Genomic DNA, 11,434 nt, shown 5'->3' with positions numbered 1-11,434 from the left:
TGTGATCGAGTGGTCCTGAAGGGATCAGTTACCAGGCATCAAAGAACAAAAAATCATATCATTGACTGCACACCTCCATGATAGGATCGCTGAAGACAAATGGGTGCATAAGCAAATGTGGTGAAGAAAGCTGATGGTGCCCAGCTATCAAAAGAGATAGTGTCTGGGGTCTTAAAGGCTTGAAGGTGAACAAGCGGCCATCTAGCTCAGAAGCTAAAAAGCCCACATGGAAGAAGCACACCGGCCAGTGCTATCACGAGGTGCCAAGGGACCAGGTATAAGGCATCATGCAAAAAAAAACCAACAACGATATAAGTGTGTGTATATATGTGTATATGTATATGTATATATATACACCATATTAAATGAAGGGGGAAGTGCAGAGTGGAGACCCAAGGCCCAAGTGTCGGCCAATGGAGATCCCCTCATAGAGGGGTTTAGGAGAGGAGATGGGTTAATTAGGGTGCGAGGTAGTACCCATGAAGAACACAGCTTTCCCCCAGATCCTGGATGCTTCCTCCCCCCAACTACCATGATCCGAATTCTAGCTTGCAGGGCTGGATAGGACAGAGGCTGTACACTGGTACATATGAGGGCTGGAGGTACAGGGAATCCAGGGTGGATGATACCTTCAGGACCAAGGGTGTGAGGGACGATGCTGGGAGAGTGGAGGGTGAGTGGGTTGGAAGGGGGGAACTGATTACAAGGATCCACATGTGACCTCTTCCCTGGGAGAGGGACAGCAGAGAAGGGGGGAAGGGAGACTCCGGATAGGGCAAGATATGACACAATAACGATGTATAAATTACCAAGGGCACATGAGGGAGGGGGGAAAGGGGAGGGAAGGGGAGAAAAAAAGAGGACCTGATGCAAGGGGCTTAAGTGGAGAGCAAATGCTTTGAGAATGATTGGGGCAGGGAATGTATGGATGTGCTTTATACAATTGATGTATGTATATGTATGGATTGTGATAAGAGTTGTATGAGTCCCTAATAAAATGTAAAAAAAAAAGAGGAGAAAAAAATGATTAGGGCAAAGACTGTACAGATGTGCTTTATACAATTGATGTATGTATATGTATGAACTGTGATAAGAATTGTATGAGCCCCAATAAATTGTTTAAAAAAAAAGAATTGTATGAGCCCCCAGTAAAATGATTAAACAAAAAAGACAGGAAGAGTGTCTGGGTAGCAGCATGGTTTGTCTGGGTAGACTAGAAAAACAAATCCAGGGAGACTCATATGTGAATAAGAAAGAGCTTTACATGCAAGAGTAATTGAATATTGAGAAAATGTCCCAGTCTAGTCCAGATCAAATCCATAAGTCTGATATTAGCCATATATCTGATTCCAGTGTATAAATTCCTCTTCAGACTCACACAACACATGCAATGATGCCAAATGCAGAAATATCACAGGCCAGTGTGGGTGCAAAGTCTTATGGATCCAGTGGTGTGTAAGCATCTCAGCACTGGCAGGGGTCTCTACATGGCTCTTCAAGCTCAGGGCATTAGTTTAGCTCCATATGTCTTCTCAGGTGGAATGTCTTTCAGGGAGTCATACTATGTCCTGCCTCCAGTGAGCTATTTATCTCCTTAGCACCTCCAAATAAGGTCATTAAGCTGTGACCTGATTGACAGGCTACACCCCACCCCCTGGCTCTTAATCCTCTCAAATGGACAACAGATTATGTAACTAATATATGGCATTACAGAGAAGCAATAGAAATTCATATCTAGAACCCATGAGAAAATTCAGCACAGTTTTTATATAGCAGTGGTTCTCAACCTTTTTAATGCCGTAACCCTTTAATACAGTTCCTCATGTTGTGGTGACCCCCCCAAGCATAAAATTATTTTTTTTTTTTGCATAAAATTATTTTCATTGCTACTTCATCACTGTAATTTTTCTACTGTTATGAATCAGGCAGCCCCTTTGAAAGGGTCGTTTGATCCCCAAAGGGGTCGTGACCCACAGGTTAAGAACCACTGTCATAGCCTCTCAAAGACTTTTCATAAATTCACCAGGTTTACTCTTTCAACACTAGGTGGCACTACATTACCTCATCCACATCTTATCTCACATCTCCCAAGGTGAGGAAAGAGCTTATACATTTGCTGGCCTTTACCCTTCAAAGCACAATGGGTATATCTGAACCAGTTAACACTCAACCACAAGTGGGTAAGCCACTTGGACCCTGATTTCCGCCAGAACCTGTCCTAGAATACAATCAAAAGGGGACTCTAGGATGCTGATTGCCTTTTCTGCCAGAAAGTGGGAAGGATCACCTCTTCCATAATGTCTCTGGAGCAACCTCCTCAAAAATGCCTCACCATCAGGGCTCGTAGGCTCAGCAATCAAGAACTGGGTCCAGGGTCTGAGGCCCACGGAGACCACCCACCTCATGCCCAGGGTAACTACTGTCATCTCTGGTAAGCCCATTTCTTTCCTCTCTGCATAGTCTACATTACTTACACACGTAGGACACACTTCTTTAGCACCAGCCACTATTCCAGCAGTCACAAGTGTAGTATCAGAGTCACTCATTACACGAACACTTTCATATCACTGGTATAATGTGCAGTTCTCACACAAGCTTCTACCCATTCCATATTGCCCATCCCCATACTCAATTCAAAACAGGAATATCTATACAATTGACAGAAGCCTCACAGCCTCCCAACCTATTACTTCTCTTACAATGCTACCTGCCTTCACTTCCTCCCAAAATAGCTCTAGTGTCCTGGTACCTCCCTGTCAATTCCCTCCTTTACTACCTGCTCTGGTTAACCCACGGGTGAGGTATATCATTTAAATGCTGTTACTTTGCGTCACTAACCTGTTTACATCAGGTTAAATGACACCTTGACATTTCCTAATGTGCCTCAGTCCCCTATCACTTTTGACACTTAAAAGCCTGAAACCTATAATGTCAAAACCCCTGAAGGAAGGCCTATTAAGGCCCACTCACTCTCCCTACAACTTACCAATTCTGCCAGTCATTAAACCAGTAGCAACTACAGACTAGTTCAAGATCTTAAAGCATCATCAACTTTGCTGTCTTGCCGATTCATCCCATTGTTCCCAACCCTTACACTCTGTTCTCCACTATTCTGCCCAATACGCAATTGGGCAGGTTTAAAAGTTATGTTAACTGCAAAAATCATAGATGCCAAGAAGTGAAGTTCCAATGCCAGCTAGGGGAAAAGATTCGGTAAGCTGAAGAAGGAAGAAGAACGTGAATTTACGTCTGTGCCAGAAGATGAAAGAGGGCAAAGCGCAGCTTGAGAGTATGCAGTAAGTTGGAGAAGGATTGAGGAAAGGTGAACTGTATTTGTCAGGGTTTGCAATACCTGCAAACAATGAGGATGTAAGAAGGTTAAAGAAAGTAGCTTTGGGGGGACAGGCTACAGAAAAGTGGCTGAAGGGAGATATTGGACAGTGTAAAACATGAAAAAAGTAATTTCTAAATTATCAAGGTTTCCTGAAGGAGGGATGGTGGGGGAGGGAGGGGAAATGAGCTGATACCAAGGGCACAAGTAGAAAGGAAATGTTTTGAGAATGATGATGGCAACAAATGTACAAATGTGCTTGACACAATGGATGGATGGATTCCGATAAGAGTTGTATGAGCCCTCAATAAAAATGATTACAAAAACAAAAACACAAAAAGAGGAGCTTGTCTTAGGATGTCTGGGTGTACCAGAGGATGGACAGTAGGCTAAACTTGAAGGTATACAGTACATTGTAGAAGGTTTGAGGAAAGTGGATTTTATTTGCCTTGGTTTCTTTAAAAGAAAAGAACATTAAAAACTATTTTGAAATCTTGAGCCCCATGGCTCCTACCACTTCTGGGACTTCTTAGTTTAATATGTATAATTATGTACTTTGGACCCTGCTTCTTTCGCTGTTAAAAAGGCACAACAAGGCATTGAGTGAGATGGAGAAGAAAAGAGGAATCTACGTAGCCCTCCTGATACCCAATTCAGTTTCCACCAGAGAGGACAGCCCTAAGAAATACATGATGTATATTTATTATAAAAATCCTGACATTCATTTCTTAAATAGTTGCTTAAGTGGGAAAAAAATCTTACTTTAAAAAAAACAAAACTTATTTTTATGACTTTTTACTTTTAAATGTTCGTTGTAGCTTTTGACAACAGCTCCCTCTGCTGGCTCAAAGCGTGCACTTCAAAGATAAATACATTTGTATTTACGTACGCAACTGGAATTTCTTAGCTTAACATTTTGCAGCAGAGGTTTACTTTATATTGAATGAATTTTCTTTTTCAGAAAAGACGGAAGATTTAGGAATATGAGGGCAAGTGGAATATTCTTTTTCCTTGGCTACTCCAGACACGAGTCTCAACAGCTCAGCAAGGGTTTCTAATATTCTTTGTAAAAGAACCAATTTTTCCCCTAAAAATGAAAAGTAAGTAGAAGATGTTTTCATTGAAAACATTATTTTGTAATATAAAGATGTCCCTCCTTTCCTTTGGGTCTAGTGTGCACAACGAAACCAGCATTCCACTGTTACTTTAACAAATAAGACGTTGAAACCCTTACAGAAATGATATTAACAATAATTATTTTAGTCCCAAAACACTCTTGTTCAAGATCAGAGGTTACAGTGACTGGAAATGACCTGCTCTAACAAAGAGAAAGTGTCCAAGAAGTCCTCTTCTTCAATTCCAAATTTTGTGTATTGATGGATGTAGGCTTTTGAAGCAAACACATTCCACGCTTTGCCGACAATCAGATCAAGTGGCTTGACTACGAACTGGCTGTTGCTGACCAATGTGGCAGACTTCTCATACTTGTTGAAGGCTCGTTGAGTTTTCCATACATTAAAAGCATCAACAGGTGCTAACCAGGAAGTATAGAGGGCTGGATCTTTCAATCCCCCCAGATCTGCACTTTGCACATCTTTGCCACGAAGGATGACCAAGTTAGCAATAGAAGTGTTCAAATGAAGCTCCCTGGTGAAAGGTGTTTTGCCAAGAGGAGGCAGTCCTGATACAGGTGGCCGTACTTGCCAGTTGATACCTTCTTCCACGTTTGCATTAGAAATGAGCATCTGTCTCAAATGCTTGAGGAGGCCTGCCCAAGTAAATGTGCTGTATGCCAGTGGGTTCTCAGACATCTGAGGAATGGTCCGCACACCCAGCATCTTGAATTCAGGGTGGGGAACAAGATTCTCCATTAAGTCTCCCAATTTTTTTTCCGGCTGACAGATGTTTATTACCGCCTTGGCACAGTCACTGATGGACGGGGACACACAGACAAGGCGGGCAAGGGCACCCGACCCTCCCCCCCCCCTCAGCCCCCAGGGTGCTTGCACTCAGGCTGAGTGGGGGTGGGGACTCACAGGAGGGACAGCCCTCTGAGGGACCCAATCAACCAAGGAAGTCGTTGGCAGGGTCAGAACACCCACACAGTCAGATGAGGCACAGTTTACAGAGCAGCAAGTTCAAAGCCAACCAGCGCAAAGAGGAGTCCCTCTCTGATCCTGGCTTAGCCACCACAAACATTTGCTGGCCAGGCGCCTCTCCACACAGCGGCAGCAGCGGCTCACCTCGCCTCCAGACTGTCCCTGGCCACCAGGTGTGGCTCAAGAACTGATGCCTCGGCCAGCTGGGGTAGGACAATCTCACAGCAGGTGACCGGGCAGGTCACCTGGGAGACTTGTGTAAGTGGAGAGCTGAACTTGGTCTGCACCCTCACGGACTCCCGGGTGGACACACTGAGTAGCAAGCACCAAGGTGACAGCACAAGAATTCCCTGGGGGCTTTGGGGGTGTGGACATCGCAGCACTAGGGAATATCCCAGGCCAGCTGTCATCTCGGGAACAGGTGAAGTGGGGGAGGGGAAGGGGACCAGCCATCAGGGCTCTTGCTGGACCAGGGGATCTGATATAGGATGAACCACCGCCGTCGGTAGCCATCAGAGGCAGGCAGAGGGAGCTGGAGGTGCCAATTGTCTGAGGGGCCCTGATCTAATCGCTATGACAATTTAATTCTCTACCAGAAGAGGGGCTCTGTAGTGAAGCGTTTGGCTACCAACCAAAAGGGGGCTGGCTGGAGCCCACCCAGCGGCAATCAGCTTCCATAAAGATTTGAGCCAAGAAAACCCTAGGGGGCAACTCTGTCCCAAGGGGCCACTAGGGGTCAGAATCATCTGGACAGCATCTAAGAACAGGAACACGATGGACAGGGGTGTACCTGCATGTTAATTCCTATAAACGAACAGGAAACAGTAAAGCTTGATGAACACCTTCCTGGCCTGTAGAGCACCCAGCATGACATCCTTTCAACAAAACTCTAATTGGGTGACCGAATATCCCTTGTTATCGGATGTATACATAACCTTCTCCCTGGGGAACGGACAACAGAAAAGTGGGTGAAGGGAGACATCAGACAGTGTAAGACATGACAAAATAATAATTTATAAATTATCAAGGGTTCATGGGGGAGGGGGGATGGGCAGGGAGGGGAAAATGAGCTGATGCCAGGGGCTTAGCAAATGTTTTGAGAATGATGAGGGTAATGAACGTACAGATGTGCTTGACACAACTGATATATAGATGGATTATGATAAGAGTTGTATGAACCCCTAATAAAATGATTTTTAAAAAGAAAGGAAGAAAGGTTTGAAATCGCCAGTCACTGCGAGGGAGACAGAGGAAGCCTTCTATGCCCGTAAAGAGTCTTGTCTTACAGGGTCGCGGCGAGTCAGAGTTGACCAGATAGCAGTTACTGAGACTGGGTGCAAGAACAAGCTGGCTGGGAGAAAGTGACAAATCCTGAAAAAAGAATCCCTGCCTGGTCCATGTTGGAAAACATTTCCTTCTATTGAGATAGAAGAGAAGGGGCGGGGGGTGGGGGGTGGGGAGGAATCAGCCTAAAATGAAACACATTGATCTAATTCCACCATGTGAAATTTTAAAATGTGAAGTGTAAAATAAACTTTCTCAAAATATGTACCCCTGGACACATTGTCTGATCAAATACATTTGGAATTTCTGGATTAAAAAAGACTTAATTGATCCATGGGTCCTGCTGCTCCTAGGATGCCTCATTTTAATATGTATGTATATTTTGTTTCATTGTTTTCCTTTTTTTTCTTGCAGAAAAGTATACATATCTTCACCAAGCATCCAGCAGGAAGAAATTACAGAAGACAAAGAGCTTTGCCCATATTCCATATTATTAAAAGGCAGGAATTTAAGGTTTATTGAGTGAAGGGGTCTTGATGCCAGCCTCTGTAACTTCTTCTCAGTACCTGCTGAGCATAACGTAACCCCTCACCTTCTCAAAACCTCTCACAGACACCTTTCCTTTTATTCCCGTTGTAACAAAAATCCTCCTTTATAAAATACAGTTAGCCTAAGGGCGCTTCCTTAGGGTCTCTATGAAACTTTTGTAACTTGCTACATTGCTCAGAAGTAGGCAGGTTGCACGTGGATGGCCAAGTAAAAGGGTCCATAATACTGGGAGTTTTCTCTTAGTTACCAGACTATGAGTGATTACAATGTAGACCCTGCTACGTAGTTAGTCAATGAAGACTTCCCAAGACTGGCCCACGGCTCACAGGACCCTCTTGCTCTGTATGTTTTCTCCTGGGCAACAGTTGTTTCACGTGGATGACCTGAAACCCCAGGCAATATAAAGTATCTACATGCGACTCCTCAAAGTGTAAATTCCAAAGCCAAAAGTATGTATGAGGGGTATCCCCAAGAAAAAACCAACAGTACACATCCCATTAACCCCCTCGTCTCCCAACCCCCTCCCTCTGGCTCCTGTGAGCAACTCCTTCTGAATTAGTACAGGCACTGGCCTCACCTGGGAAGGTTCTCACTGGTCACAGTGAATTTTTTCCCTAAAAGCAGTTTCACTTGAACTTCATTTTTTTGTGATGGCCAATTTAAGAGAACAGCATGCAGCTCTGAAATCCCCTCCCCCCCCCGCTGAGGAAAAATGCCACAGAAACTGTTTTGATGTTGAACACAGCTTACAAGGACAGCGCTATGGGTGTGTGTGTGAAGTGTACAAGTGGTTTTCTCATTTCAAAAAAGATGAAATGTCCATTGATAGCAAACCTTGTTTGGAAGGCCTGTCACCTTCCCCAACGGACAAAAATGTAGACTCCTGGTGCATTTGGAGTTCATTCCACCAGGTCAGACTGTTAATTAAGCTTTCTATGGGGGAAAAGATTGTGTAACAGTGCAACAAAAAAAGTCCTGATTTGTGACAGACGGGGGCTGGTTTTGCAACCATGACAATGCACCTGCTCAGGTAGCTATCTCAGTGCACCAGTTTGTGGAAAAAGCCAGCATGCCTCTCTTGCCCCACGGACCTTAATCACCTGACCTTGCTCTGTGTGACTTCTTTTTGTTTCCATGAATGAAGACGAACATGAAAAGCCAGTGACTTGATGAACGTAGACGTGAAGAGAAAAACGAGGGAGGTGCTGTTAGCCATCTAAACAGTTGAGTTTGAAAAATGTTTCCAAGAATGGAATTGCAGATTTGACAAATGTATTAAGTGTAAGCTTGTTTTGTTAAAAAATTTAAATACAGAGTTTGAAAATAATTTTTTGTTTTGTTTTTGCATACCCTCTTATATTCTCTCTGTATTCTGATTTCAAGCATAATACCACAAAGACATTCTATTTTGGACTGCTGTGGTTTCCTCACTGGGATACATTTGAAATCAAAACTTTCCTTTCTTCCTTTGACTTGGAGAGGGTAAATTGGCTGCACCCCTGCAGGAGAAAAACAACAACAACAACAACAACACACCAGCATTTCCGGTTGCATTCCTTTGACTGCTGTAAGACAGAAAAGTTTTTCCTATTATAATACAACTTTTGAATTCCCAGATATCAGGAGTAAACAGAATTAAAAAAATAGAACTACCTTAGGGAAGCTGTGAGATATATATGAATCAGAAACCACAAAATGAAACCTGCTCTGAAGCCATCTGCACCTGCTTCAGTATCTAAATCCTGGGTGGTCCTGTGCACCCCTTGCTGCCCAGCCATCCTTTCTGCAGGGTGGGTTGGTGTCTGGCTCTCAGACTTCCTCTCACTATGTACCTTGCACAGCAACACATGACCATGTCCTCAGCAGTCATGGAGCTCAGCTTCAGGAATAACTGAGTATTTGATGTGTCTGTAGTGATGGAGAGTTGGCTTTTGAAGGGCAGGTTATAATTTGTATTACCATCATAGCATATGAGTCCCACCCACTGAAGTCCCTTCCCGAAAGTGGCAGATGCAGGGCCAGCAGTGACTACTGGTGATGGAGAACCCAGAGACACTGCAGGTGGATTTGTACCCTAGTGCCTGAAGAATAAGTTGCATGTGAGTGATCCTTGCCATTATAAATAGAGAGGGACTGAAGTCAATCTCCCTGGTTTCTTCTGAGGCCACTGTAGAGTAATTATTTTGAATTTATCTGCCTGTTAGTCTGTGATGGAGAAAACCTGATCTCAGCGGTGTGAGGAAAATGTAAAAGGAAAGCAAAGTATGTCTAAGCCCAAAGTTCTCTTGTGTCAGCCCTTCATTGCTCTTTACCTGTCTTGGGCTCCAGAATATTCTGTTGTCTGTAAGTTAACAGGATGTAATTCTCTGAAAGGATCAGGGAATTTTCATTCCCTCACACTTTCCAAAATTCTTTTTTTCCTTTATCTTCAGACACCCTTTAAGCTACATCCTTAAATTCCTTGTGTTGCACGGTGGTAACAGAGAGGCCCCATATTGCACTGTCACTGTTGCCAGGTTACAGAAACAGGTGGATTCGAAAGATTCTAAATTTTATTTTCACATATGTGGGAAAGGAGACTGCGGGAGATAGTCATGGGGGTGTCTCTCTAAATGTTAGCCTCCTTGTCCCTTTGTGTATATAACATATATACACATGCTGGTGGGATAGCTCTTCAGTCAGACACAAATCATAGAATGACGGGCACAAACTGAGTGTGATAGTTAGGTTTATTGTGCAGACTAGGCCTCTGTAGGAACATGTGGACGGAGTTTAATCAGGTCACAGCTTGATTGGAGGGCGACCGAGATAAATACTTTCCAAGGCTGGCCTCCCGTTTCTCTTTCTCCCTGGTTATTGGACCAGCATGCTGTTGCTTGGGCTAATCCTTTGCCTCAACCATGTGCTGCACTACCTGTGGGCTGAGCCAACCTGTGGATTGTGTCTGTCGCCTGGCTGTGCATTGCTAGAACTTGAGGCTCCTTCGAGACCAGCTTTGCCATTCTACTGGTGGTGTTGCTGTTCAGAAATTCCTGGAGCTTGAGACCCCATTGGGGCCTGCTTCACCATGTTCCCACGCTACTACCTGTGGCGGCCCCACCCTACTGTCTGCTGTCAGTGGGCAAACTCTACCTGTCTTGCCTGAGAGCAAATGCCGCTGTTTGCTTCCTTGACCTTGGACCTGCAGCCCTTGTGAATTGTAGGGCTATCAGTATATTAACTGTTCAAAGAAAGTGAGTTGAACTGAGCCCTCTGTACTGCTGTGTGGGCTAACTAGCTGTTATACTCCCTCTCACTACATAGATCGATCTATCTATCTATCTATCTATCTATCTATCTATCTATCTATCTATCTAATCACAAGTGTCCTGATTTTGTTTCTCTAGAGATCCCTGCCTAACACACTGGGGTAAATAAAATTTTGGTTTAACATGGATCTTGTGTTACAGAGCTGCCATTACATAGGAACCCTACATTTCAGAGGAGACAGGCTTGATTTGTAGGTCCTGGTTCTTAGAGAGAGTGTAATGTGATCACATGAGTTTATATAATCTCCGGCATGCAAACCATGGTAAACACATCCATAGCAGGAAGGGATTGTACTGGAGACATACACGTAATGGGGATGGGGATGAGCTAGATGTATACACACAATAGGAAAGGGAGGGACTAGAGGTATACATGTGACAGGAAGATACATAGACGGTACATATGTAACAAGATGGATGGACTGTAGTCAAGGTGGCAGCCTAAACTTGGTCGTCTCTGAGCTGGCTTGACCTTAGGTGTCTTTGAGTTCTCCTCCAGGGGAATCATCTATGATCCTTATCAGAAGGGAGTGGGCTGTACTTAGGGTGGGGCAGACAATAGGGTCTGATTGCTCTTGATGACAGACACCCTTCAGGCAGATAGCCTTCAAGCAGTTGACCTGCAAGCACCTAGTAAGTGACCATGTGTTTGCAAACATCTCCTTAAATTTGGCATTATTATGGGAGGACATTGAGGGGAATGACTTACTTTTTAGGAGAATGTTATTGGAACATATCTCCAGTTTACGATTGTGAAGGTTCCCTTCTCAGAAGCCCTGGCCTCGAAGACCCCTTAACATATGAATGTTGAGAATTTGTCCGCATGCACTCTTTCCCAGGTTCTGTTTCCCACACAAGTTCAC

General features: G+C 44.1%; 1 pseudogene; it reads right to left on the bottom strand.

Annotated features, from left to right (window-relative positions):
- Window positions 1-4,601: 4,601 nt before the first annotated feature.
- LOC142457193 (tubulin delta chain pseudogene) lies at window positions 4,602-7,291 on the bottom strand (annotated as a pseudogene).
- Between the last annotated feature and the right edge of the window lie 4,143 nt (window positions 7,292-11,434).

This window comes from Tenrec ecaudatus, chromosome 9 (assembly GCF_050624435.1).
Source record: "Tenrec ecaudatus isolate mTenEca1 chromosome 9, mTenEca1.hap1, whole genome shotgun sequence".
NCBI classification, from domain to species: domain Eukaryota; kingdom Metazoa; phylum Chordata; class Mammalia; order Afrosoricida; family Tenrecidae; genus Tenrec; species Tenrec ecaudatus.
This window is presented reverse-complemented; position numbering and strand designations above follow the sequence as displayed.